Below are 26,737 nucleotides of genomic sequence, written 5' to 3'. Positions count from 1 at the left end.
GTTGCCCTGTGGACCTGCAGTCCCCGCGGAGGGTGTGACGCCTCCTCTCTTCTCTCTGGAGGGGCAGCTGCTCATTGGCCGGGCTGAAGGCGGGCAGAGGGACCTCCTGTGGGCCTCGTTTGGGGCTGAGAGGACTGAGGGACTGCACTTGGCTCACACTGGTGGGGGCTCTGGTGGAGCCTGGATGTGTCTGGGTGGAGGAAACACAGGCAAGGACACGGGCCACACTGGCCGCCTGGGACCTCATCCTGCAAAGGCCAGCTGGGGCACAGGCGCAAGCCCGTCTGGGTGCCACGTTCTGCCATCTTCTGCGCTGGGCGCTGGGAGTAAACCCAGTGGGTCTTGTGGCAGGAGCCAGCCCTGCTGGGGCCTTTGAGGAGATGACATCTAACCCTTGAAAGGGGAACAGGGCAGTGAGGCTTAGGCTCCACGGACTGGGGGCATACACAGCCAGCTGCAGGAGGCACGTGGGGCAGAGCTGGCCCGGAGTCTCGGCCCTTGGGGCTGGCAGGGGCCATAGCCAGAGTCCAAAGGGCCTTGGCCCCTCTGGGATTGGAGAGCCAGTATGGATGGGCAGGGCCGCTGCCTACGCCAGCTGTGAGCTGGTGCAGCGGGGTGGGGTGGGGGGTGGTTCCCGGGAGAGCTAGGACACCTGTCGGGGTCCCATCTGCCCCCAGGCCCTCCCTGCGGCAGGCCAGAGGTTCAGTACTGGGGCTTCGGGAGCCACTGGGGAGTGGGTTGGCGGTGGCTGGGCACAGTGGGTGGGCCCAGCGTCCCTGTCCTTTGTCGTGTGGGAAGCCAGAGCTGCAGGCTGTAGTTGTCCTGGCACGGGCAGCCTGTCCTGTCTGTTGTGTGCTAGGTTTGGGGGTGCCTGGAGGAGGGGGACCCATACCTTCCATTCTGTCTGTGGAATTCCTTGGCATGGGCAGGCAGCCGGCCGGGGTGGCGCCGCGTGCTCACCCTCTAAGCCGGGGCACAGCAGGAGGACCCGTTTCCTTGGAGACCTGCTTATTTTGTCTAGGCCATAATGGAATGGGGACACTGGATGTTTTTCCTCTGAGGCCGTGGAGGTTCACATCCCTGCCGAGGTGTGGGTGGCCCCTTTTCCGCTGGTAAGCAATCCCACACCTGGGGCTGTGCTTCTCCCCAGGGTGAGGCTACTGTGCCGTTTTCCCGGGCTGCTCAAAAGCCGGGGGCACTCTTGTGGGGCCGTCTGTGTCGCTGCTGCCTCTCCGGGGCAAGCTGTTAGAGCAGCCCCACCTGCAAACCTGCAAACCAGGCTGGCCCCACAGAACCTGCAAATGGGGGCTGGCCCCACAGAACCCACAAGCCCGCAAACTGGGCTGGCCCCACAGAACCTGCAAACCTGCAAACCGGGCTGGCCCCACAGAACCCACAAGCCTGCAAACTGGGCTGGCCCCACAGAACCTGCAAACAGGGGCTGGCCCCACAGAACCCGCCTTTGCAGCTCAGTGCTGAATGTTCTCGTCCCCGGTGGTACCCTGGCCTGAGAGAGGAAGGGCTCTGGGAATTCGGTCACCGATGGCTGCACACCCCGTAGGGCAGGTGGGTTCTGGAGGCCAGGCTGGAAGGCTTGGCCGAGCCACCCATCCCTGTCCCCGGCAGGCCCTGCTGGGCTGTATCCTCCTGGAGACAGGCGTGGCCACCACCCTGGGTGGTTTAGGCTGGGTCTTAGACTCCGCCACGCGATGGTGTTCTCAACGCAGCACTGAGTGCAGGCCGTGTGGCTGGAGGGACAGGGTGTCTGCGGCACGTGTGGGCAGCCTGGGGCCTTTGGCGGGAGGGAGCCGGCAACTCGGGTGGTCCAGGGGCAGCGGCATCAGCTTCCTGGGGCTTCTGTAGCAGATGACCCCCAAGAGAGGGCCAAGTGTCCAGAACAGGTTCCTTCTGCAGCCTGGAAGCCAGAAGTCCCAAATCAAGGGGTCCTCAGGGTTGGCTTTTTCCAAAAGCTCTTGGGGAGGACCCATGGGAAGGTCCTTCCTGCCCCTTCCAGCCGCTAGTGGCCCTGGCGGCCTCGGCTCGTGGCTGTGCCACTCCAGTCCCTGCGCCTGCTGGCTCCTGCATGGGCCTCCTCTTCAGTCTTGCAGTCTGTGGACTTAGGGCCCACCTGGATGACCCAGGGTGACCCCATCCCGAGACCATCAATTCCATCTGCAGAGGCTCCTGTTCACAGGCCCTGGTATGTGAACACATTTTGTGGGCCACCATTTGGCCGACAACCAGGGCCACTGGGATGGAGAAATATCCAGAATCTGAATCCCAATAAGTCTGTGGGTGTCGTCACATTCAGTCTGGAGGTCACAGCTGGGCTGGAGTCGTGGGAAGGCCCTGGAAGTTCTTGGGTGTAGGAAATTCACATTCCCTCCTTCCCCAGGGACAGGTCCTAGCCTGGCCCCCGATCCCCAGAATCGCCTCACTTGGCCCCACCACAGCCAGCTCTGCAGAGAGCAGAAAGGGTGACCCTGGCCCAAGGCGATGGCTGCGCCTCACTCATCCTGAGATGCTGGGCGTGGGTGTGCATCACGGGGGCCCTGGTGGGGTCGGGTGGAGACAGGCCTGGCTGGTCTTGGTGCCTGGGGAGCGGAGGTCTGTGGACAGCTGCCTGTTCAGAATGGGACAGGAGGTGGCTTGGTGACAGCAACCCCCGGGTCCCCAGTGTGGCCCAATTCCCCATCTCTGTTGGTCACGGGCCTGTAGTGTGGACTCCTGGAGCTTGGCTCGAGTGCACTTGGCACATGGCAGGCTATGGTCTGTGGACAGCTCAGGGCTGCGGGCTCCAGCCTCACACACGGGCAAGTGACTGGGCCCGCCTTCGGGGACGGACTGTGCGTGGTGGAGAGTGATGCAGAGAGGGCCACTCGCCCTGGGACAGGCTCAGCTTGCAGCACAGACAGTGGTGGGCCCCAGAGAGGGTGAGCCCACCCAGAGCCTAGGAAGGGAGGGCTTTGGAGGCGCAGGGGGATGTTTGAGCTGGGCCTTGAGGGTGAATGGAAGCTTTTGGAGGTGCCCCCTTTTTCCCCCCTTACCTGCTCTCTCCAGCTGGGTCCAGTCCAAGGACCATATCTGCCTCTTCGCCCAGCCTCTGGGGGCCACCGGGAGCATTTGAAACTCATTTTGACTTTTAAAAATGATTAAGAATGTGGCCAGTCACAGTGGCTCATGCCTGTAATCCCAGCACTTTGGGAGGCGGAGGTGGGAGGATCACCTGAGGTCAGGAGTTCGAGACCAGCCTGGTCAACATGGTGAAACCCTATCTCTACTAAAAATACAAAAATTAGGCAGGTGTGGTGGCAGGTGCCTGTAATCCCAGCTACTCCAGAGGCTGAGGTGGGAAAATCACTTGAACCTGGGAGTTGGAGGTTGCAGTGAGCTGAGATCCTGCCATTGCAGTCCAACCAAGGCAACAGAGCCAGGCTCTGTCTCAAAAAAAAAGAGTAAAGAATGAAAACCTGAACTAGGGAGGCTCTTGCTACATGAACGCGGCATCTGCCCAGCTCTGGAGAGCCCCCTGCCGGCCACCTTTGGCCACTGCAGCCTGCGGGGGCAGCCTGGACAGAGCTGGCTGGAACCCTGGCCTCTGTCAGGCAGCAGGGAGCGCCTTCAGCGGTTTCTCATTGCCGGGCGCTGGGCCTAGGGATCAGATGGTTCGGCCTCAGAGGCTGCGTGAGACTGAATGAGGCATTTTCAGTCCTCAGAGGGTGCGAGGGGAGCCAGGAGGGGCACAGACCCCAGGCTGGGGCACTGGGGGGAAGCTCTCTGGAGGGGTGAGCCTCAGGGGACTTCTGCAGGGTGAATAGGAGTTAGCTCAGCTGTCAGAGGGTAAGGGGTGGAGGGGGGTGAAAAGGGCACTTCAGACATCTTTGAGCACGAATGGGTGTCCCGAAGGGCTGTGTAGGAGCCCTGTTAGGTGGGGATAGGAGGTGTGAGGGTAGAGGAGGAGGAGGAGACAGGGCTGGGTTGTAGAGAGCTGGCTAATTGGACCAGTGTTTGCACCATTGTCTCGGAGCAGCAGGGAGCCATTGAAGGTGCTTGAGCAGGGGGAGTGTTTTATATGCTAATGTTGACCCTGGGGTGCAGATGAGCTTGGAGGAAGAGGCTGGCAGGGGCTAGAGAAGGTTCTGGTTGAGGTCCAGAAGATGGAGGGCGAGGCTGCCCCAGGCAGCAGCTGACTGGTTGGGGGATGGGAACCCTGTGGATTGCAGGAATGTTAACAAGGTGGTGATGGAAAAGGGAAGGAGGGCCGGCCCGGGAAGGGGGGCCTTCTAGAGTGGTGCCCCTGGACTGGGGCTGCTTCAGGAGGGCAGAGGAGGGGTGGGAGCCAACACCCACTGCCAGGCTCCAGGCCTTCCTCCGCCCGAGACCCACCAGGTGGGGCCACTCCCAAGTGTACAAGAAGCTGCCACCTTGGGGGATGGAGAGGGCTGAGGGTCATGTTATCAAGACTTCTCAGTCCTGCCCACGCCTATCTGGCATGAGCCATGCAGGACACCCTGGTCACCCCGATGTTTGTTCTCTGAGGTGCTGGGATTATGAGCACTTAAGATTCTGACATCAAGGGGCAGCCACGAGGGCACTCAAGATTATTCAAACGGAAACCGTCCTAGATCTAATTGGCTCATTGAATGTCTGCGTGGAAGCCACGAGGGCACTCAAGAATATTCAGATGGAAACCATCTTAGATCTAATTGGCTCATTAAATGTCTGCGTGGAGGAGCATTTTCTTTCTCAATCCGGTGAGTCCTGGAGTTAGTGCAACAGCTTTTTCACTGGAGACATGTTTCTCAGGAAGCAGGTGCGTCTGTAACGTGGGTGAGGTTTGCCCGCTGCTCAGCAACCCCAGCCTCTGTCCAGAGTTGGCGCCGCCCTGAGCCCCGCAGGTCCTGGCCTTCTGCTTGTGTTGTGCTGACTCTGTCCTGCTTCTCTGCGTCTCCCATGCTCTTTCCTCTTACCCTCATGCCTCCTATCCCCCCCAACAGGGCTCCTACACAGCCCTTTGGGACACCCGTTTGTGCTCAAAGATGTCTGACGTGCCCTTTTCACCCCCTCCACCCCTTACGCTCTAACAGCTGAGCTAACTCCTATTTACCCTGCCACACCTAGCGGCTGGTGGCTGTTCCCTGGCTGGCAATTCTGTGGGCCAGGGATCTGGACGGGGCTCAGTGAGGACAGCTCATCTCTGCCCCATGAGGTGCTGCCTGGGGTCCCTCGGGCAGTGGCATTTGGCTATGGTGGGGCCCAAAGGCCCAGGAAAGCACTGTGCCGGCTGTTGGCTGGGTTGCCTCAGTTTCCCTCCAGGAACCTCACCCTCCGATAGGACACCTTGGGCTTCTCAATAGGTTCCAAGAGGGCAGAAGCAGAAGCTGCCAGGCCTCTGATGGTCTTGGGGCAGGGCTGGGAGAGCATCCCTCGTGCCACTTTATGCCAGAGCCATCACTGGCTGGCTTCGATTCCGGGGAGGGAGTGGACCAGCCTCTGGAGAAGGAGCGGCCTCCGAGGGCAGGGATAGGGGAAACAGAGTGGCCTGCTTTGCTGCAGTCACACCTGTGTGATACCGCAAAATGGGGCAGGCCCTGTTCTCCCCCCTTTCCCCAAACACACAGGCAAACAGGAAACATGCGCACCCTGTCTTGGGGAAGGGGCAGGGGGGCGGTCAGCAGCCTCTCACCTATGTCTTTCCACCCAAGGCTGAGCACTGGGGGGTCTCCTGGTTATGGGCGCTTGGGTGGACACTGAGACCACAGACGGCTTGGGCTCCCTGCTGGCAAGGTGCTCAGCCTGGCGGCCGGGACAGCAGCAGGTGGGGCTCTGCCCCAGAGGAGGCGTCCGTGAGCGCACCACAGAGGGGCTGTCGGGGTCAGGGGACTGAAGGGGGCCAGAGGCCAAGAAAAGCATCATGAAAGGTGTCGTTATGTGGCCTGAGTCTGGAAAGGTCCGGGGTGTTCTAGGTGGCCAGGGGTGTGGAGGGTGGGGGTGGCAGCCTCCTGAGTGGAGATGGCAGGCAGACCTGGTGTGCAGAGGGACCTTTGCGCATTCCCAACACTGTGGGAGTTGGGTGGGAGCGGGGAGGCTGCGGGCAGGGGTGGAGCATGAACCCAGGGAGGCCCAGCGAGAGCCTAGTCGTGCGGTGTCCTGGGAGGCCATGGCCCAAGACCTTGGCAGACCAGCATTGGAGATGGGCGTCTTCCTCCAGGGCCACTGATGTCAGCTCTGCTGGCATGGATGATGGGGGTGGCTGGCAAGGGTGTCGCGTGGGCACGTGGGAGCCCGAGGCTGGCGGTGGGCTGTGCTCCAGGCCTTGCCCGGTTGACAGTGTCTTCGGGGTGAGTGACGCTCTGCAGACGCCCCATGGAATGCGGGGCCGGCTCCACTCCTTCCGTAATGTGGTTTTTTATAGTCGGGGGACTCATTGTCCTGCGGCCACTGCCAGCTGTCTGTAAGCTCAGGATTAGAGAGCCTGGCCTTTCGTGAGAGCTGGGGCTGGGCCGGCTGAGCCCTTCACAGGGAGGGGTGGACCACAGGGACAGGGAGCGACTGCCTGACAATGAGTGAGCCAGCCAGCAGACAGCATGACGGCCTTCTCCTTGCCTGCCCCCAGGGCCTGGTGCGGGCTCTCTTCTGCCCACCCTACCCAGCTTGGGGGCCCCACCCCATCACGGCCCTCATGAGCCTCTCGGGGCATCCTCCTGGATGGCATCGCAGCAGGCATTGGCCTCCCCTCCATGCCCCACCTCCACTTCTGATCAGGAGCACCCCTCACCCACAGCAGGACTGGAAGCTCTGTCGGGCCAGGAGGTGCTCAGGGGGCCAGGGGACTTGGACTTGAGTCCACCTCGTGGCTGTGTGATGGTGGACACATGGCGTGCCCTCTCTGGGCCTCAGTGTCCTTTTTGCTAAAGTAGGAATGGCGCTGTCCCGTGATCCGGTTTGGGGACACTATGTGGAAGGAAGCATCCACAGCACAAGGTGCCGCTCACCCTCGTGTGCCCGGGGTGGCTGCCAAGGGGCCGGCAGCATCGCCACGTGTCGGGGCTGGCCTGAGTTCCGTGTCCCTGGAATCTACAGCCTGTGTTCCGTGAAGGTAGAGTGTGACTGGGCAGCAGGCAGCAGGGGTTCTAATGCCGAGATTTCCCTTCCCCCCGACTCCTGCCCGCCCCGGTGCCTTCCCTCCTGTGTACCTTTCTTTGGGCAATGGGCAGAGGCCCCGGAGCAGGCGGGATTCCTGTGAGGTGACGCCAGCCGGAGTGTCCAGCCGGGTGCAGCCAGCCCAGTGGCCCATTCACGCAGCCGCCAGGGCTTCATTCACCCCTGGCCAGGAGGGCAGCGCCCCCGTGACTCGCAGCTGGGGCTTCTCCACAGGTGGCGGCCGCATCGCTCTGCCAGTGACGCCGGGCTGGTCCCCGGGGGCCCTCCTGCTGCTGTGGGGGTGCAGGGGTGGATGTTGGCCCCAGGATGCTGCACATGGCCTCAGGGCGGCACCCACACACTGGCAGCTCCAGCTTCCCCTGAAAGATGACCGAGGAGGTGGGGAGGACGCGGTGCTGGCCAGCAGTGATGGCTGCGGCATGTGTGGGCAGGTGCCGTGCCACACCTTTTACAAACATCTGAACGCAGCCCTCACGACAGCCCGGGGGAAGGAAGTGCGGTCACATGGCAGCCGTCCTGGGATGTGACCCCAGCTCCAGGTGGCACAGCTCCCTTCTCCTGTGGCCTTGGAGCCCTGAGAGGACCCTACTTGATGTCTCTGGGGTCTCCTGGCTGCTTCATTTGCCCTCAAGACGGCTGTGGGGGCAGGGTTGCTGGGACCTTGGGGCAGAGGAGGGACTGATCAAGCGCCTGCTGGGTGGCAGAGCAGCCACATCCCCCCATCCCCCCAAGCCAGCCCAGAAGGCAGGTATGTGGGTGGGGGCACCCAACTGTCCAGGGCAGGGCACCCCCTCCCTCCTCCTCCCCATGCCCTGTCGGCTGCAGGACCTAGGATGGGCGGGGCAGCACTCACCCCAACGCCCAAGTTTGAAGGGTGCGGCGGGGTCCCTGGGGAGTCCAGAGGCTCTGGGGACCCAGCTTCACAGAGCCAGGCAGGGTGTCGGCTCTGGGCGCCTGGATTCGCGGGGCCAGGTGGAGTGTTGGCTCTGGGCACCCAGCTTCGTGGGGCCAGGCGGGGTGTCGGCTCTGGGCATCTGACTTCGTGGGGCCAGGTGGGGTGTCGTTGTCAGCTCTTGGTGGAGTTTGCTCCGGTTTCCTGCGTTCCTCCTCTTCAGGGTCCCCAGCCTGCGCTCGGGCCAGGCTGACCTGTCTCTGTCCTTCCTCTGCATGGGCTGGCGTCTTCTTCCTGTCCTCGGCCGAGGGGGAGCAGATCAGCTTCCTGTTCGACTGCATCGTCCGAGGCATCTCCCCCACCAAGGGCCCCTTTGGGCTGCGGCCAGTTCTACCAGGTGCGTGTGGGAGCCTGGCCGGCCGGGGAGGGTGCGCTCGGCTGGCTGTGCGACGTCCTGGGGCGGGGAGCGACAGTGATTTGTCAGCCCAGTTAGATGGCCACCCTCCCCAACCCCAGCTAAGGAACCAGAGCCTTTCCAGGCTAGGACTGCAGCCTGGGCTTCCGCAAGCCCTGCTGAGGGATTCAGAGCAGCGGGGGCTGGGCTGGTACCTGCAGGTGCTCTCCCTCGGGGGTCCGAGCTGTTGGAATGCTTGGGCCTAGAGCTTTCTGACTGGGACAGTCAGCCACAGCTGCCACTGTGCAGTAAGAGACCCTCTGACCCACCACCACCATCTTCCACGCCCAGGAGCAGGGAAGGCCTTGTCCGAGCTCGGTGGCCCGGGGGCAGCTGGTCTGACTCTGCAGCTGGGGTCCGGACTGGCTCTGCCTGAGCCCAGTGTTTAGGCCCAAGGCCACCTCGGGAGGTCCCCTGGCTGAGGGGGTCTCAGGACACATTGGGCTGAGGGGGTCTCGTCTTGTCTCACCCACACTTCCTTGGCTGTGGCTGCGGCACTCTCTGCAGGAGTCCTTGGCCAGGGATGTTGCTGGACCCCAGAGGGGCTCTGGTGCCTGGGCACGGTGGGGCTCCCCAGGTCGGGGCAGGTGCGGGGCCAGGTGCCTCCATGGGCTCTCTCAAATGCTCCTCTAGCTCCACGAGGGCAGCACTTGACCCAATGTCCAAGTGAGGCCAAGGCCTAGGCCACGTGGCGGGTGAGCAGCAAGCTCACATGTGGCGCCTCCTGGCACTGGCACACCCGCCCTGGCGTGGCAGGGAAGGGTGACTGGGAGGGCAGAGGCGAGCGGCATGTGGGGCGGGACCTGGGCCTCCCTTCTCCTGGCCACAGCCCCCAACGCCCCCTGCCCACACCAGCAAAGTCCCGTTGGGGGCAGCCCTGGGAGTGGGGAGGTGGCACCTATGGCCAGCGCCCTCCCCGCTGCCCTGCTGTGCTGGATGGTGCAGCTGCACCCCTGCAGGTGTCTTCCTGCCTAGTGGATGCACCCCTGCAGGTGTCTTCCTGCCTAGCGGCTGCAGGCAGGAGTAAATGGTGTGGTCAGCGTGGATGACGTGGTCCGTGTGTTTGGCTGTGCAAGGCGAGGGTGTGCAGAGTGCAGGGCGGGGACAGGGCCGGGCAGGGGCAGCAGGAGGCTGAGCAGGGCTCCCTGCTCTCTCCTGCTCCCCTCAGGCAGTTCCCGGGGAGCAGAGGGAAGCAGGGAAGCAGTACTGGGCAGAGGATGCCAGGGAGGGTTTGCCTGGGACAGCCACTAGATGGGACAGGCTCCACCGCAGGCAGCATGCGGGCCGGCCCCAGGCAGGGCCATTGCTGATGGCTGTAGGGGGTGGGGCTGACCAGAAGTCCCAGACCCCACTCCACAGGACATCTTTGTCAGAGTCAGCTGGGAGCTCTCAGAAAGCTCTGTTGTCAGGGCCTCGGCCTGCAGCTGTGCACCCCCCGCCCCCCGCCAGCTGTGCCTCTGCAGGTGTGTGGGGGCCTCAGGCCACCCGGAGGTGCTGGTTGAGCTGGGACACTATGCTGGGCAGCACCCTGCCAGAGAAGCCGTGGGCCCAGCGCCCGCAGGCTGGACTTACTGGAGGGTCTGGGCTGATGGGTTCGTCTGCCTGTGCTGGCAGCACACTGGAGCCCCGTGATCACAGGACTCCCACAATAGAGCCCTGTGGGCGGCATCCTCAAGCTCTGGGCTTTCTGCCGTCCTCCTGTGCTGAGCCCGCTGTGACCCACTGGAGGGGCCAAGAGATGCAGGAAGTCCAGCCCCTTGGTCTTCCACATGTGGACACCGAGGCCCAGAGGCAGCCAGACCCACCAGGAGCAGGAGGGAAGGGCTCAGAGGTCCGGGGTCCACCACGCTCCGAGCATGGTGTGCATGTTCCCTTCTTGGCCCGGCCTCCACGGGGGTGCACCGTTGCTGCACCCCATTTTGCAGACGAGGGTGAGAGGCTCAGGGGGCGTGTGGTGGAGCTGGGAGTCGATCCGTGTCTTGCTCGCCCACCAGTTACTGGACGGGAAATGGTGGGAGGTTGTGTCCTGCATCCTGACTGCACACAGGCCCCAGCTGGGCACCTGTGTGGGCTGAAGGTGTCAGCAGAGGACAGTGTCCTATCAGGGACAGGGCCTCTTCAGCCTAGATATGAACCTGGACAGGGACACCATTGCTTTCTGTTTGTTTCTCCGGAGCGCTGACTATGGGGTCGGGACGTCCGGCTCCAGCCTTCGCCAGGCTGGGTTCTGTCCGCTGAGGCTCTGATCTAGGTGTCCCAGGCTGGGGACTGTACCTTCTGGTCCTCTGTGTGCTGCAGAATTTGGTGTAAACTTTTCATGCTGCCACTGCTCCTGGACTTTGGGGAGAGCAGGTCCTTGGACCTGTTTCGGCTCAGTCCTGCAGGTGCCCCCAAGGTGGGTGTCAGGAGGTGTGTTCTGGAGGCCCAGAGGAGGCCACTTGGAGCAGGATGGGGTCGGTTTACTCTTGTGGGTGTGGCTGTGGCTTCCCTGCCAGTGAAACTCTTTGGGATGGCTGTGGCCGTGGGTGCTGTGGATGTGGAAGGGGCAGGGTCTTGAGCCCTGCTGTTTGGAGCAAGGTAGCCACTTGGCCCAGTGTTCACATCACTTAGTGCCTGGGACATCCCAGCATGGGCGGGGGCTTGGGGACCAAGGCAGTGATGCTGAGGCTCGCGGCAGCGGTGCTGAGGGGCCAGTGAGAGGTCCCACTCTGCCTGGGCAGGAAGGGGAGGTTTCCTGCCACTCAGTCCCAGAGGACACATGGACGATGAATAGAGAGGGCGAGGCTGGTGCTCCCTGGATGCAGCCCTGAGGGGAGGGGCTAGGTGGGGCCGAGGATCCACAGACCACCATGTTCCGAGCCTTGGGCACAGTATGAGTCTCCATCCGAGACCCCAGAGAACGGTGGGGCCACTGCAAGGTGGGCGGGCATTTCCCCAGGCGGAGGGGAGCCTGTGAGAAATGGGCACCGTGAATGAGGGGCAGGCAGCCCCTCTTGCAGCGAGGCCGGCCCTGGGGATGGGGGAGGGGCTGGTCATTTTTTGGAACAGAAAATTGAAAAACTCAGTGGTGAGGAAGATGAGGAAGAGAGGGGTCTGGCCGGCGTGGGGTCCTGGTGAGTGGGCAGGTGGCAGGGCCATCCATGGGCACAGGGACCCAGCTGGGCAGATGGTGGCCTGGATAGGGGTGGTGTGGGTGTCTGCATTTGAGGCCCAGCCTCTGGGATGAGGCATCGGGAGGAGCGAGGACTCCCAGGGGACTGCCACTCCACAGAGGGGGATAACCACTGAGTCAGGCTGGGCCTGGTGCCTGCGGGCGAGGGTGGGCGGTGGTGGCCACCTCCTCCACTGAGTCTTCTCTCTGCTGCAGACCCAAGTCCCCCGGGACCCTCAACTGCGGAGGAGCGTGTGGCCCAGGAAGCCCTGGAAACCCTACAGCTGGAGAAGCGGCTGAGCCTCCTCTCACATGCGGGCAGGCCGGGCAGTGGAGGTAGGGCCAGGGGCTGACCTGGGCTGTGGGACCTCGGCTAAGCCTCCAGCGGGAGAGCTCAGGAGGCATCCATGCATGTGTGGGGGCTGCAGGCTCCCTCTGCTCATTCATTCTTCCCCCAACTCCCCCCCTCCACCCCGCCCCGCCCACTACTCATTCATCCTTCCCCCACCACCCCGCTCATTCCTTCCTTCTCCTCCTGCTCATTCATTCCTTCCTTCCTCTTCATTCATTCCTTCATTTCCCCCCACTCATTCATTCCTTCCTTCTCCCCCTGCTCATTCATTCATTCCTTCTCCCCCTACTCATTCATTTCTTCATTTCCCTCCTGCTCATTCATTCCTTCCTTCCTCCTGTTCATTCATTCCTTCATTTCCCCCGCTCATTCATTCCTTCATTTCCCCCCATTCATTCCTTCTCCCCACCTGCTCATTCATTCATTCCTTCTCCCCCTGCTCATTCATTTCATTTCCCTCCTGCTCATTCATTCCTTCCTTCCTCCCATTCCTTCCTTCCTCCTGCTCCTTCATTCCTTCCTTCCCCAACCCCCTGCTCCTTCATTCCTTCCTTCCCCACCCCCCTGCTCATTCATTCCTTCCTTCTTCCTCCTACTCATTAATTCCTTCCCCTTCATTCCTTCCTTCCCCCCATTCCTTTCTTCACCCCCTCATTCATTCCTTCCTTTTCTCCCTGCTCATTCATTCCTTCCTTCCCCTTCTCATTCATTCCTTCCTTCCTCCTCCTGCTCATTCATTCCTTCCTTCCCCACCCTGCTCATTCATTCCTTCCTCCACCCCCCCGCTCATTCTTTCCCCCCTCATTCATTCCTGTCTTCACCCCCTCATTCATTCCTTCCTTCACCCCCTCATTCATTCCTTTTCTCCCTGCTCATTCATTCCTTCCTTCCCCACCTTGCTCATTCATTCCTTCTACACCTGCTCATTCATTTCTTCCTCCGCCCCCCCGCTCATTCATTCTTGCCTTACCCCCCATTCATTCCTTCCTTCCCCCCACCCCCTGCTCATTCAGTCCTTCATTACCCTCCTGCTCATTCATTCCTTCCTTCTCTCTCCTGCTCATTCATTCCTTCCTTCTCTCTCCTGCTCATTCATTCATTCCTTCTCCCCCTGCTCATTCATTCCTGCCTTCCCCCCATTCATTCCTTCCTTTTCCCCTGCTCATTCCTTCCTTCCTTCTCACCCTGCTCATTCCTTCCTTCTTCCCCTGCTCATCTTTTCGTTTCCCTCCTGCTCATTCATTCCTTCCTTTTCCCCTGCTCATTCATTCCTTCCTTCCACCCCCTGTCCCGCCCATTCATTCCTTCATTTCCCTCCTGCTCATTAATTCCTTCCTTCTTCCCCTGCTCATTCTTTCCTTCACCCCCCCGCTCATTTGTTTTTTCCTTCTCTCCCTGCTTATTCCTTCATTTCTGCTCTCCCTGCTTCATTCCTTCCTTTCTTCTCCCCTGCTTCATTCCTTCCTTTCTTCTCCCCCCTGCTCGTTCATTCCTTCCCTCTCCCCCTGCTCGTTCATTTCTTCATTTCCCTCCTGCTCATTCATTCCTTCCTTCCCCACGCCCCTGCTCATTCATTCCTTCCTTCCTCCCCTGCTCATTCATTCCTTCTCCTTCTTCTCCCCCTGCTCATTCTTCATTTCCCTCCTGCTCATTCATTCCTCCCTTCCCCCCACTCCTTCCTTCCCCTGCTGCTCATTCATTCCTTCCTCCACCCCCCCGCTCATTCCTTCCTCTGCCCCCCAACTCATTCATTCCTGCCTTCCTCCCATTCATTCCTTCCTTCCCCCCTACTCATTCATTCCTTCTTCTTCCTGCTCATTCATCCTTCCTTCTCCCCCTGCTCATTCATTCCTTCCTTCCCCCCCATTCCTTCCTTCCTTTTCCCCTGGCTCATTCCTTCCTTCCCCCCACTCCTGCTCATTAATTCCTTCCCTCTCCCCCTGCTCGTTCATTTCTCCCTTCCCCCCATTCCTTCCTTCCTTCCCCACCCCCCTGCTCATTCATTCCTTCCTCCCGCCCATTCATTCCTCCATTTCCCCCCTCATTCCTTCCTTCTCTCCCCTGCTCATTCATTCCTTCCTTCTTCCCCTGCTCCTTCATTTCCCTCCTGCTTATTCCTTCCTTCCTTCTCTGTCTGTTCATTCATTCCTTCCTTCACTTACGGTTCCTAAACTCTGGTCTGAGGTGCTGATGCGAAGGGTGGTTCTGCCCTGAGAGCCTTTGAATCCTTTCCTCCCCACCAGCTTGTGGCCGGGGGAAACCAAGGCCCTGCGTGTTGGTTTTACCTTCTGTGCCCAGATAAAAGGCTCTAAGGCAGGTGAGCTGGCTGCCTGGCTGCCCAGGAGCAGAGGCACCTCCTCAGCTGCCAGTGGCTCTGGCTCTGTTGCCATTGTGGGGAGAGGAGGTGGTGGAAGGGGCTGGCAGAGCAGGAGGGGCCGCTGTGCTCCCAGAAGGGTGGCTGCATGGGTGACCTGTGTTCCCAGGGCCAAGTGCAGGAGCCATGCTGCTCCGGCCAGTGAACTCTGATCACTGCTTGTCCCCCAGAGGGCACCGAGCAGACAGTGGTCGTCTCCCCTCCTGCCCTGCCCCAGGAGGAGGGGACTCAGGTTTGCAATGAGCTTTTGCCTTCCTGGGGGTGACTCACAACTGCTTTCCACTTGGGAGCCCTGGAAGGCAGAGCAGGCAGCTTAGAGACGCAGCAGAGATGAAAGTGGCTTTCCCAAGAGCACGGGAGGGGCCCGGCCTGGCAGGCAGGAGGCAGCCTGAGATCTGCATTGGGTGTGCTTCTCATCCCCCGCGGGGAGGGAGACCGGGAGTGAGGCAAGGATGCCAGCATGGTGAGGGCAGGGGGCGAGTCGAGGTGTGTGGGCACAGCTGGTGCCTCGTGTCCAGGCTGGCAGGGCCTGGGAAGTTCTCGGGGAAGGGATGTCCAGACCAGCCTTGGGGCTGTGACGGTGCGGAGGGTGAGCTGCCCCAGGTGGCCCTGGAAGGTAGTTGGGATGGCTGGGTATGGAGCGTGGGTCTGTTAGGCAGGGAGGGTAGGGAGCTCTAGGGGAGGAGGCTGGGACCAAGGTAGTGGCAGGGGTGCTGAGAGGGAGGGGCGCAGGCCCTAGGAGAGCAGGTGGCAGAAGGACAGGAACGGACAAAGAACACGAGTGGATGAAGGGCGGAGGGGTTGTTGTTGGTGAAGCCAGGTTTCTGCTGTAGGCCCTGGGGCTTGGGGGCTGGAAGGGGTGGGGCGAGACCAGAGAGTGCTGGCCCGTGGGGGTCCACCAGGCATCAGCCATGTCCTGCCCAGACCCCTGTACCCCCACAACTGCCTTGGCTTCCTGCTCTGTCTCAGGGGATGACCGCAGCCTGTCCAGCTCATCCTCGTAGGCCAGTCACTTGGACGTCAGCGCCAGCAGCCGGCTCACCGCATGGCCAGAGCAATCCTCGTTGTCGGCCAGCACGTCGCAGGAGGGGCCTAGACCAACAGCTGCCCAGGCCCCCGGGGAAGCCATGGTGGGTGCCTCAAGGCCACCCCCCAAGCCGCTGCATCTGCGGCAGCTGCAGGAGGTCGGCCGCCAGAGCTCCTCGGACAGCGGCATCGCCACTGGCAGCCACTCCTCTTACTCCGGCAGCCTCTCGTCCTACGCGGGCAGCAGCCTGGACGTGTGGCGGGCCACGGACGAACTGGGCTCACTGCTCAGCCTGCCAGCAGCGGGGGCCCCCGAGCCCAGCCTGTGCACCTGCCTGCCTGGGACAGTCGAGTACCAGGTGCCCACCTCCCTGCGGCCCCACTATGACACACCATGCAGCCTTCGCCTGGCTCCCAGAGACCACAGCCCCACCTCGCAGGGCAGCCCTGGCAACAGTGCGGCCGGGGACTCAGGCAGCCAGACGTCCGCTGGGTGGCCCTCTGGCTGGCTGGGCATGAGATGGCGGGGCCTGGTGATGGAGGCCCCCCAGGGCAGCGAGGCCACACTGCCTGGCCCTGCCCCTGGCGAGCCCTGGGAAGCAGGCAGCCCCCACGTGGGGCCATCTCCGGCTTTCTTTTTGGCATGTCCAGTCTGTGGAGGACTCAAGGTAAACCCCCCTCCTTGAGAGCCGCAGATCCGGCCCTGCGGCTGCAAAGGGGCTGAATTTGCCCCCAGATGGGAGAGGAGGTGGCGCCAGCCTCCTTGCAGACGGGTGCTCTGCGTTCTGTGGGAGGGACCAGGGGTCTCCCGGAGAGGGGAGCTGGAGGGCGCGCCCAGTGGCTGCCAGTGGAGGAAGGGGCTGACTTGGGGAGGTGAGTTCTGGAAGGCAGGGGCTCTGGGTCTGGCAGGTCGGGGGCACCAGAGCCCCAAGGCCCAGCTGCTTCACTCTGTGTCCCCCACCCCTGAGGATCAGGTGAGTGCTGCACCTCTGCTGGCTCGTGCCTTGCACTGGGGTGCCAAGGGCTGGAGGCCCTGCTGCTGGCCTTGTCCTCCTTGGGCCTCACGCCCCCTTCGTGGGTGGCCGGTTCTCCCCATCACCTCTCTGGGGCAGTCACACCACCTGTTAAGCACCAACCTACCACAGAGGCTCCGGCCACCTGGGATCCACCAGCCCAGCCCCCCTGGGCTCCTTGTGCGCTGGGCCTCATCCCCATCTATGGGAGGAAACTGAAGCTCAGGAGGCTGCATGGCTTGCGGGGTTCTGGGCCCCACTGTTCCCCATTGAATCCCTCGTGGGAAGGTTCCGGGAGCAGGTGGTGTCCTCAGAACAGCCTCGTCTGCTGACCCCACTCAGAGAGGCCCCGTGCCTCGGGCCCCTGGTGGGAGCTCCGCTGGCTCCCGTCTGAACCTCCTCGCAGGGCCGAAGGCTGGTTTGGCCTGTGTTTCCCCTGGCCCAGGCCTCAGCCCCTGCTTGGTGCTCAGCAGCTGGGCTCACCTGCGTCAGAGGTGGGGCTGTGTTGGGCCCATTGTCCCCCGCCCTGGGTGGCTTCCTCTTGCACAGCCTGGAGCCTGCCCTGACCACAGCCCAGCAGCTCCCTGTGAACACCTCTCTTTGTCCCTTCACTGTCGCCCGCTTCTAAACCCAGACACTGTTTGTAATACATTCTTAGACTGGAAATAAAATGTTCTTTTCTTACCACCTTGTCCTAGTCCGTTGCCCAGCCCTCTCCGCCTCCTCGCCCGCCCTCCACGTGGGGCCTCTGCCTGGATGCAAAGTCCCCGGGCCCGGCCTCCTTGGCTTTTATCTCAGAGAGTGCCTCGTCCGTCTTGTGAGCCTTGGGCCTGAATGCTGTGGTGTGCGGAGAGGCAGCTCCGGGCAGCCTTCGGGCTGGGATGTGCATGTGTGGTGTGTGCATGTGTGGCACATCCCTGGGTGTGTCCTGGAGACCACAGTGGGGTCTGCAGTAGTCCCTCAGGCTCAGGCACGGGGCTCCTCAGGTCCCGGTGAGGGCGGACCTCAGGAGGAGGCTGGCTCTGAGCCCAGGGCCTCTGCCCTGCCTGTCTCCCCAACATGGGGCCGAGTTCCAGGCTTGTCTCAGTCGTCACCCCTGCACATCTGTGTGGGTGCCTGCCTGCCCCCTTGCCTGCCACCCTGTCGGGGACTGACTGAGCGGGGAGTTCTGGAGGGCTTCTGCAGCAGTGCCTGGTGAGCAAGCGTGGGCTTTGGGGACTGAGTTTGGGCCACATCCACTACCTGCTGGCTGGGTGACCCTAGCAAGCCCCGCCCCTCTCAGCCTCAGTTTCCTCTTGCAAACGGGATGACAGACCCCGCCTCACTGGGCTGCACTGAGGGTCTGATGAGGTCACTCTTCAGGCGCTCAATAGCTGCCCGTCACCATTACCCCTGCCGCTGTCACCTCCGGAGGTGGCCATGCCAGTCTTATTGCAGGACGAGTGAGGCTGTGACTCCTTTGCTGGGGAGCCAGGCCCTTCCCGCCAGAGTCTTCTTCATCCACGCTCAGCCCTCTGTGTTCCCACGGGTCACCTGCCCAAGGCTAGTGGGGGCAAGGTCCCTCTGATGAGAGCAGACTGAGGCACCCCACAGCGGTGGCCTGGAGTCATGGGGCCTCTTGCCTGGTGGGGGCTGGGCCCCTGGACAGCCTTTCCCTGTGGGGATGCGGCCGGGCCATCTGCCTGTCGTCACTATGCTCGTGAGTGGGCCTCGCTCCGGGCGTCTGAAGGTTCCGGCCACCGCCTGCTACGGCAGCCCAGGGTCTCCAGCCTCAGTACCCAGTTCCCAGGTGGGTGGCCAACAGGCTGGGGGCTTCTCCTCAGGCCAGGGACAACCAGATGGGGCAGACACTGGTTCTATTTTCTTGACGCCCCTGGAGCACCTGGGCCTGGACAGGCAGGGGACAGGGTGGACCTTCGCTGGTTCGGGCTCTGCACCATCCACACCTGCCCGCCTGGCCCCCCCAGGAGCAGCTGGGGAGGGCCCCCCTCAGGAGCCTGTGTATGTGATGAGCTCAGGGGGTGTCGGCCTGTTGTCGAAGGTTCTCAAAGTCTAGACCAGCTCAGTTTGCTCAGGGGGCCTCGTGTGAGGGTCCCAGCCCTGTGACTGTCTGCCCTTGAGTCTGGCCTGCACCAGTGCTAGGTGCTGAGCCCCCATTTCCGGCCTCCCAGCCCCCACCCACGAGGTCCCTCAGAACAGGAGGGTGCTGCGCCTTCTTTCTAGCTGCCGGAGCCCATGTGGGACATTGTCTTGGGCTGGCCTCGCTTCTGCTCATCCGGGCTGGAGGCGGGCAGGAAGCCTCTGCTCAGCCATGGGCCGCTGTCCCTCCTGCAAGCACCCTTCAGACCCCACCGGAGGCTCCTCCAGGGACTTGGGGCACCCCGTTAGGCACGGCCCACTTCAGAGGCCCAGGAGAAGGTCGCCTGCAGTGTCAGGGAACTTTGCTCATCTCACCTAGGGCCTCCCAGTGGGGCATTTTCCAGGGGCACCCCCCTGTGAAGCCTTCCCCGCCAGCTGCTGAGAGCAGGGCCCACACCCTCAAGGACGGGAAAGGAAATCACAGGCGCCCTCGGAGCAGCCGCTCAGCTCTGAGGTCGGAGCCCAGACACTACCTTGCATGGGCATGGTTCTCCTCCAGTAAAGCTCTAATAGCAAAATAGTGGGGCTGGACTGGGCCTCGGGGCTCGGAACCGCCCCCTCCCCAGATGCTGAGGCCTCCAGCTCCCCCATGGGTGGTTATGGGGGCTACCACCAGGCTGGGTGGTCAAGGCAGTGGGTGGCCCGGAGATCTGGGGGCTGTGGGGCAAAGGGCCCTGGAGAGAAGGCATCAGGTATTGCGGGCTGGACTCCCTGCAGGTGGCCCGGGTCCCCCAGCCTGTGTCACTCTTGGGGGGTAGTGTCCTTGTTCTTGGGGGCCCACCGGGCACAGGATGAGGGGAAGACTGAAGGATGCACTGACCCAGGTTCTCTTTGGTCTAGGGAGCGGCAGCCTCAGCCCCGGGACCTGCGACAGCACATTCAGGTAGGCACCTGGAGCCGGTCCCCCAGAGCTCGGGGACAGGGAGGCGGGAGTCTGGGTGGGTGCAGATGGCAGCCAGAGTTTGGCTAGGTGGGGAGGGTGGGGGGCCCACTGCCAGCAGGGAATGTGGGCAATGTGGTGAAAGTGGTTGTTGGCTGACAGTGGATATTGGGTGACAGGTGACAGTGGTTGCTGGGTGGCAGTGGGTGTTGGGTGGCAGTGGGGGTGAGTCCCAGCCCAGGTGTGGACAGCAGGGCAGTGGGTAGAGGGCAGGCTGCTGGAGGATGGACTGAAGGTTGGGAGACACAGACTGGGGTTTGTGGGTCCCCAAGCCCTGAGTGTGGACCTGTTCCTGGGAGGGGGCATGGCAGGAAGGCAGTCAGGGTTGGGGTCGAGGAGCCCCAGCTCAGGGAGGAGGGGCTGTGTCCTCAGACAGCGGAGGGGGCCTGTGGAGGCTGGGCTGCTGGTAAGCGACTCGGCGAGGGGCAGGGCATTGGTGCCCTGGCAGGTGCAGTTTTGGGGCCAGGTTGGTAGGGAGGGCCAGGCAGGGAGGCAATGGGAAGGTACGGATCCCCAGGGTCTCCCTAGAGAAGCCTGGCAGTCACTGGGGCCAGAGCCCTGCTGAAGGTTGGGCAGGGCTGAGAGAGGCTGGAGGTGAGGGCGGCTGGCATGGGGTAGATGGGTGGCATCGGGCCAGTTCTGTGCCTGTTTCCTTGTGGAGTAGGAGCCACTGCGGGCTGAACCCTGGATTCCTCAATCCCTTCTTCCCAGGCAGGTGGCACCTACAGGGGGGCGGGGTCCAGGCAGGCCTGGAGGGGACACCCAGGGTTGGGGGAGGGGCCCAGGCAGGCCTGGAGAAGACAGTCAGGGATGGGGGCGGGGCCACAGGCAGGCAGGGGCAGCTTGGGAAAGCCCCCACCAGTCGGCCTTGGCCCTGGGCTGGACACCGATCCCTGCAGTCCAGCGTGCTGAGGCGGCCACCAGACCAGAGGTGGTGGGGCCAGCCCTGCCCCAAGGGTCCTCCTGGGCAGCCTGCTGTTGCCTCCCCGAGGCCACCCATACCCTTCAGATGTCTTTTACCCAGACAGGGGTGCCCTGGGACACAGGTGTGGGGATCAAGGGGATAGGCCCAGTATCTGCTGGAGGATGTGAATCTTTTCCACAGAGGCAGGGGACTCAGGAGGGGCGCCTGGGGTCTGCCATGGGACAGAGGTGAGCCAGGCCCAAGTGGTAGTGTCGGGCTGCCAGCCCAGGGTGGGGTCTGGGAGGAGGGTGCAGAAGGGCCAGCCGATTCCCGGTTGCTGCTTCATTGAAAGAGTATCCGAGGTACTGGAAGCGATGCTCACAGAAGCCGAAGCAAAATCCAAGTCCCAAGGAGGGGACGGGAGGAGGAGCACTGAGGGCTCTGGAGCCAGTGGCCTTGGGGGAGATGCAGATATGGACACACTGCTGGCCCAGCGCTGCTTACAGCCCCCGTGTGACTCCGGGTGGTGTTGGGAACATTCGTCCCCTTTCCCTGCAGTCAGGCCTCATGCTCCTTCCTGCTTCCACCCTCACCCCTCACCGCCCACCCTTGGGAGCAAACTTGGAAGAACGGATGCAATCCTAAAACAAGGTACCAGGCTGCAGGGGGGTGTCCAGCCCCACCGTGGGCAAGCCCCGGCCCTGCCCCTTGGGTTCAAGGCCCCCTTTCCAGACGCCAGGCCCCGGCGCTCCCTCAGCTCTCCCCAGGCCCTCACCCCACCTGCCTCTCCCACCACCCCCTCTTGGCCTCAGCCCCTCAGCCATGCCTCCTCCTCTAGGCAGCTGGCCCTGCTGGCCCTGTCCCTGCTGGCCCAGGTGCCTGCCTGGGCACCAGAACTTGGCCGCTATGTTCTGTGGCTCATCTCGATGAAGGGGTCCTGGCATTCTGAGGGGACCAGCCCTCTAGGACCACACATTTGCAGGAGGGGGGTCTCCCCAGGGCCTCAGGGCCAGGCAGGGTTGGGGCAGAATTGTGTTGGTTGCTTTAGTTCATGGAATCAGGTGAGCGAACCCTCGTCGACCTGGGCTCCGTCTCGCTCTGTCCTGGCTGCTGCCTGCAGAATCAGCGAGTCAGGTCTCTCTGGCCTCAGTTTCCCCACTGGGAGCAAGCAAGTGAAAGTTCCTCACCCCTAGCCCTGCTGCAGGGAGTGACGGGGACAAGGGTGAGAGAAGCCAGGCAGAGTGGATGTCTGCAGCAGGTGCCGGGCAGCGGGTGGCCACAGGAGAACCTGATCTGCTGAGGATGCATCCCTGGGGCAGGGAGGCCCAGCCTCGAGTCAGGCCCCTCCCCCGGACAGGCAGGTGTTTCAGGGAGGCCGACCTGCAGGGCTGTCACCCCCTGGATCCCAGCCCCCACCTGAATTCTGAGGGCTCGGAGTGTGCTGGGGGTGGGGAGGTCACCGTGGGTGGGGCTTGGCTGTGTCTCCCAGCCACTGGCTCAGGGAATGGGGCGGACTTGCTGTCACCTCCCCTGCCTCACGTGGCTGTGCATTCCCTCACGAGGTCCTGATGACAAGAATGGGAGGAGGCACTGGAGAACGGGGTCCTTCCTGTAGGACCTGGGTGCCCACGGTGCGGAGCCCTCAGGCCTGCAGAGGAGGGGCCAGTGTGCGTCCAACCGCCTAAGGTGGGAGCCTGCCTCAAGTCCCACCCAGCCGGGCCTGTGGGGTACCCTCCTATCCTGCTCCTGCTCTGCCCTCCCCAGCACCAATGGGGTTTGCAGACAGAACCATCAGCTATTAGGAAGGGGGTAGGGGGAAGGGAGTAGCTCCTATGAGGGGAGAGAGGGTGTGGGGCACCTGGGTGTCCTGGAGGGGACGCAGAGGGAGTGTGGGCCTGTGTGCAGGAGAGGAGGGGGTCCCTGGAGCCTGCAGCAGGTGGGGGTGACCCAGGAGGACAGTGAGGGGGAGGAGCTGGGGGCCAGGACAAAGCAGGGCTGTGCTGGCCCGGGAGGGTTAGGGAGAGAAGGTGCTAGGACAGCCAAGGAGGGGCGGTTGGTGGAGAGAGTTGGGAAGGTGCGGGGCGAGGGGCGCAGGGACAGAAGAATGGGCCTTGGGGGGCCCATGGGGGGGGTCGGCAATTCCTGCAGGGGAGGCGGCACAGTGGAGGGGACAGCGCTTCCTTCTGCTCTGTGGGTACTTGGACCAGGAGTGGACAGTGTGGGGGGGCCTCAGGATGGGGCAGCGCTGGGCCAAAGATGGACGGTCAGGAAAATGGAGCGGGAACCTCCAAGGTGTAGGAGAGGCGGCGCGGGGAGGAGGGGCTAGGCAGGGTGGGCAGCTCTTTACTGCACAATCTTTGGGATCTGTGCCCCTCTCGGTCCCCACTGGGGCTTCACAGCCGCTCCCCCCACAGGATCCCCAGGACCCGTGGCTGTGAACAGCCCAGGGCCAGAGAGGCTGCGTGGCGAGTCGCCCACTTACGTGAACATCCCCATCAGCCCGTCCTCCAGAAAGCAGGTGCACTACATGGGCCTGGAGCTCCAGGAGGCCAGCGAGGGTGTCCGAGGTGGGTCCCCGCCCTGCGTGGAAGCCCTGACAGTGGGGGGCTGGGACCACAGCCTCAGGGCCCTGAGCCCCCAGCCCCACCCAGCAGCCCTTGGCCAGGGAGCTTTTCCTACAGCCTCCCCCCCGGAGGCAAGCGTCCCCAACTCCATCCCTGGCCAGGCCACATCCCCTGAGGGTGTCCCCACTCAGATGCTTCCGAGGGCCTGGCTGGGGGACTGGTGTGGAGGGCAGGGTCACAGGGCTGGGTGGCTCGGGGGCGCAGGCTGCCGCTCACTGCAGAATTCTTTCAGGGGCTGGCGCCTCCCTCTACGCCCAGATCGACATCACGGCCACTGAGACGGCGCAGAGTGGGGACGCGGCACACACAGGCCCGGGAGGAGCAGCTGTCGGAGCTGGAGCAGAGGAAGGCAGCCCCGCAGTGAGGTCACAGCGCCAGGAGCTGACCGCAAACCCGGTGCGCTGTGCGGCCCCGTGGCCCCCGGCAGGCCGGCCCCTTCTGTTGGCCGTGGTCTGGTCCCCAGGGAGCCCCCAGTCGCAGGAGCAGGCATGGCCGGTCTCAGGGCCATGGTGCAAACAGGAAGTTTTCAGGGCCCACGGCCAGGCCTCCTGCCTCGCAGGTGTCTGGGGCTGACCCTTCCTTCGGCCTGAAAGAGTTGCTCTGGACCCCAGGCCGACTGAGGCCCTGCTTCCAGGCATCAGGCAGCTCTGGTCGCTGCTGTGGCGTCTCAGGCAGAGGCCGCTGCCCAGGAGTTTGGGAGCATGGTTTGTGGTGCCTGGGATGCAAACTGCCCTCTCACCCTGTGGGTGACTGCACGGATGACAGCCGTGTCCTGGCAAAATGCTCATCCCTTCACCTGGGTGTTGCGGCCCTGTAGAGCCAGGACCCAGTGCCCGCTCCCACTGTCGGCACCATGCCCGCTCCTGAGACTGGCGGCTCAGACACTCCCGGCATCCCCTCCCCGCCTCCCGGCTGTCCTGCCTGGGCCACCGCCACCCTGCACCTGGGGACGGAGCCTGGACTCTCCCAGCCACCTGACTGCTCCACTTCTTGGGACCTATTACAGCCAGTCATGTAAAGAGCTTAAAATTGTGACTGTTCTGTTTCTGACAATGCCTATTTTCTCTCTCTCCTGGTTTCTGCTCCTGGACATGGGTCTGATGTCTTCACCTGGGGGTGCTCGGGGTTGGGGCGAGCAGAGCTGCCTTCCTTGGTGGCACAGGGTTGGGGCTTCCTCCTGCGTCGGTGCGGTGCTGTGGCTTGGGGGTGGGTGAGGTGACGGGGCTATGTGCATAGGTGGTGGGCGTCCTGCATGCCCTCAACCCCTGTGGCAGGAGGAAGCACCGGGCGGGCCCCCTGCCTTGCTCCTGGAGATGGGGCTCTCCGCTCTGCCTGGCTCCATCCGTATTCGTCCCTTTCCTTCATCTTCCTGCCCGTCCTTCCCCCGCCCCTCCCCCAGGAGCCCACCAAGGACCCAGAGAGTCTGTGGTTGACCTGCCCCGGGTATGGCAGGCAGCTGCCACTGCTGCTCAGCGGGGCCCTCAGTGGGCAGGCTCAGAGCACTGACCCTCCTGGCGCCCCCGCTCCACATGTGACTGCTGAGGACGCTTGGCGTCAAGGTGGCAGGATGCAGGGTCAACCGGAGCCAGCTGGGGCCAGGACAGAGATCTCCCGCTTAGACGCAAAGGCCCTGGGGAGCATTCTGACAGACAGGGCAGGGCTGGGCTCTCAGCCTGGAGGGTCCATGGACAAGACTTTCAGCTGCAAGTTGGGGCAAGGCACGGCCTGCACCCTGATCCAGGGCTGCAGCCGTGTCGGGCCCTTAGGGTGGCAGAGTTGAGATGTCCACCTCCGGGGCTGGCCACATGCACCAGCTCAGACACGCAACCTGGGTGGCACAGCCCCACCCCTCCCCGTGACCCTAGCTTGCTGGAGCTCAGGCTTCCTGTTCACAAAGTGGGAGAAAGGGTCAGCCCCTCTGCTGCTGATGGGATCGTGGGGCTGTGGGGGCGGGTTTGGAGCCTAGACCCAGTGTGTCTGGGTGTGCCTTGGGCCACATCCTCTCGGCACGATGGAGTGGCCAGGCCATGTCCTGAGGAAATGGCCACACGAAGAGTGTGGATGTGGGGCTGGGGCTGGTCCCACGGCTGTGGGAAGCCAGGAAGCAGGGGTCAGAGTCAGACCTAGCCAGGGCACCACGGGGGGGGCGTGGTATGGGGCTCAGGTACACCCAGGCCTCCAGCAGAGTGCCCGGGGAGGCTGTGATGGCCCACACTGTATCTGGCACCCATGGGTCCCAGTTGTGTGGTGGAGGAGCCGTGGGAAGGGATGATGCTGGCCAAGGCGGGGTCGCTCTGATCTCAGGGCAGCTGCCCTTGGCCCAGGACAGCCACTCAAGGCCAGAGCTGTGACTGGACAAACTGAACAGGAAGCCTGACCTTCCCCTGGAGTTGTGACCGGCAGCCAAAGCCCAACAGGGTCATCTCTGCAAAGCTGTTGAAGATGTGAGGAGGTGGAGCACACGGGCCATCGTGTCTCAGGCACCCAGGACTCCAACCTGTGCCTGCATGGGGCTTCCATCCCTGGGCCTGAGACTGCCCCGGCCTTGGCCCACTGCCCTCGAGCTACACCACCCATTCGGCTGCCACCCCACGCCCTGTCCTCGTGCTGTCCCTCCTGGTGCTCCTGCCTTTCACCTTCCCTTTTGTCAGAGCAGGAGCCTCTGCCCTAGACCACCCCCTCTGTTCAGCAGGCCCAGGCTGGTCCCTCTCGGCACCTGTGCTGCAGGAAGCCTGGAGCATCTGGGACGAGGCGGGGCCCGTGCAGACCCGATGGCACTGCACACTCACGCCCCACACACGGATGGGACCTGGGCTCAGCCCAGCTACCAGCAGCTCACATGTGGGGTGTGGGGACCTCGCCATCCCCATGTCCCAAGCAGCCAACACTGGCACGGGTGAGCATCTGTGACTCTGGGAATACCCGTGCCAGGCAGGCCACGTTATCCCGAACCAACTTAACTGCCTATCAACAGGAAGCTCGTACATCACCGCGGCCCGTCTCTCCCTGTGATGTGCAGCCTCAGCCTCCTGCGTTCAAGTGATCCTTCCCCCGCAGTTTCCTAAAGTGTTGGGATTACATGCGTAAGCCACCATACCCGGCCAAAGTAAGTACACTTAGCAACTTAAAAATACACATGGATCAGAGAAGACATCATACTTGAAATGAGAAAATATTTTGAACTGAATGGCAGTGAAAATACTACACATCAAAACTTCGGGAAATGTGGTTAGTGTGGTACGTTGAGGGAAACTTATAACCTCACACACTTGTTTCACAAAACAACAGCAGACAACAAAGATTTCCAATTCCAGCAACGACAGGCTAGGGTACCTGGACGAACCATCACACTGAAAACACATGCTGCAGTAAATACTGAATTTCTCCTTAAGAGCTGTGGGAATCTGACAAGCCAGGAAGGTAGAAACAAGGGAGAAGTGAGGGACACAGGGGCCCAGGAAGGTCGTGAGCGCCAAGCACCCAGTGCTGCTGCCCCAGGGCGTGGCCAGTCCAGGCTTACGGGGCTCAGGTCCTGGGGGGCTGACCAGCAGGGTGGGGCAGACACCAGGCTCCAGCCCAGCCTCAGGTGAGAGTGAAGGGAGCACCTATCTGCAGCAAGCTGAAGCCCCCAAATCTAGGCCCTCAGGGTGAATCAGTACCAACCCCCTCGCCCTATCCTGAATGTGAGCGGGGAAAGTGCTCAC

The 26,737-nt window shown here is 62.6% G+C and overlaps 1 pseudogene; it reads left to right on the top strand.

Annotated features, from left to right (window-relative positions):
- The window catches only part of LOC109026589 (protein Dok-7-like), a 30,853-nt pseudogene extending 14,140 nt beyond the window's left edge, over window positions 1-16,713 (top strand).
- Window positions 16,714-26,737: the final 10,024 nt, after the last annotated feature.

This window comes from Gorilla gorilla, chromosome Y (assembly GCF_029281585.2).
Source record: "Gorilla gorilla gorilla isolate KB3781 chromosome Y, NHGRI_mGorGor1-v2.1_pri, whole genome shotgun sequence".
Classification (NCBI taxonomy): domain Eukaryota; kingdom Metazoa; phylum Chordata; class Mammalia; order Primates; family Hominidae; genus Gorilla; species Gorilla gorilla.
The sequence above is the reverse complement of the archived record's forward strand: the minus strand, read 5'-3'. Positions and strand labels throughout refer to the sequence as shown.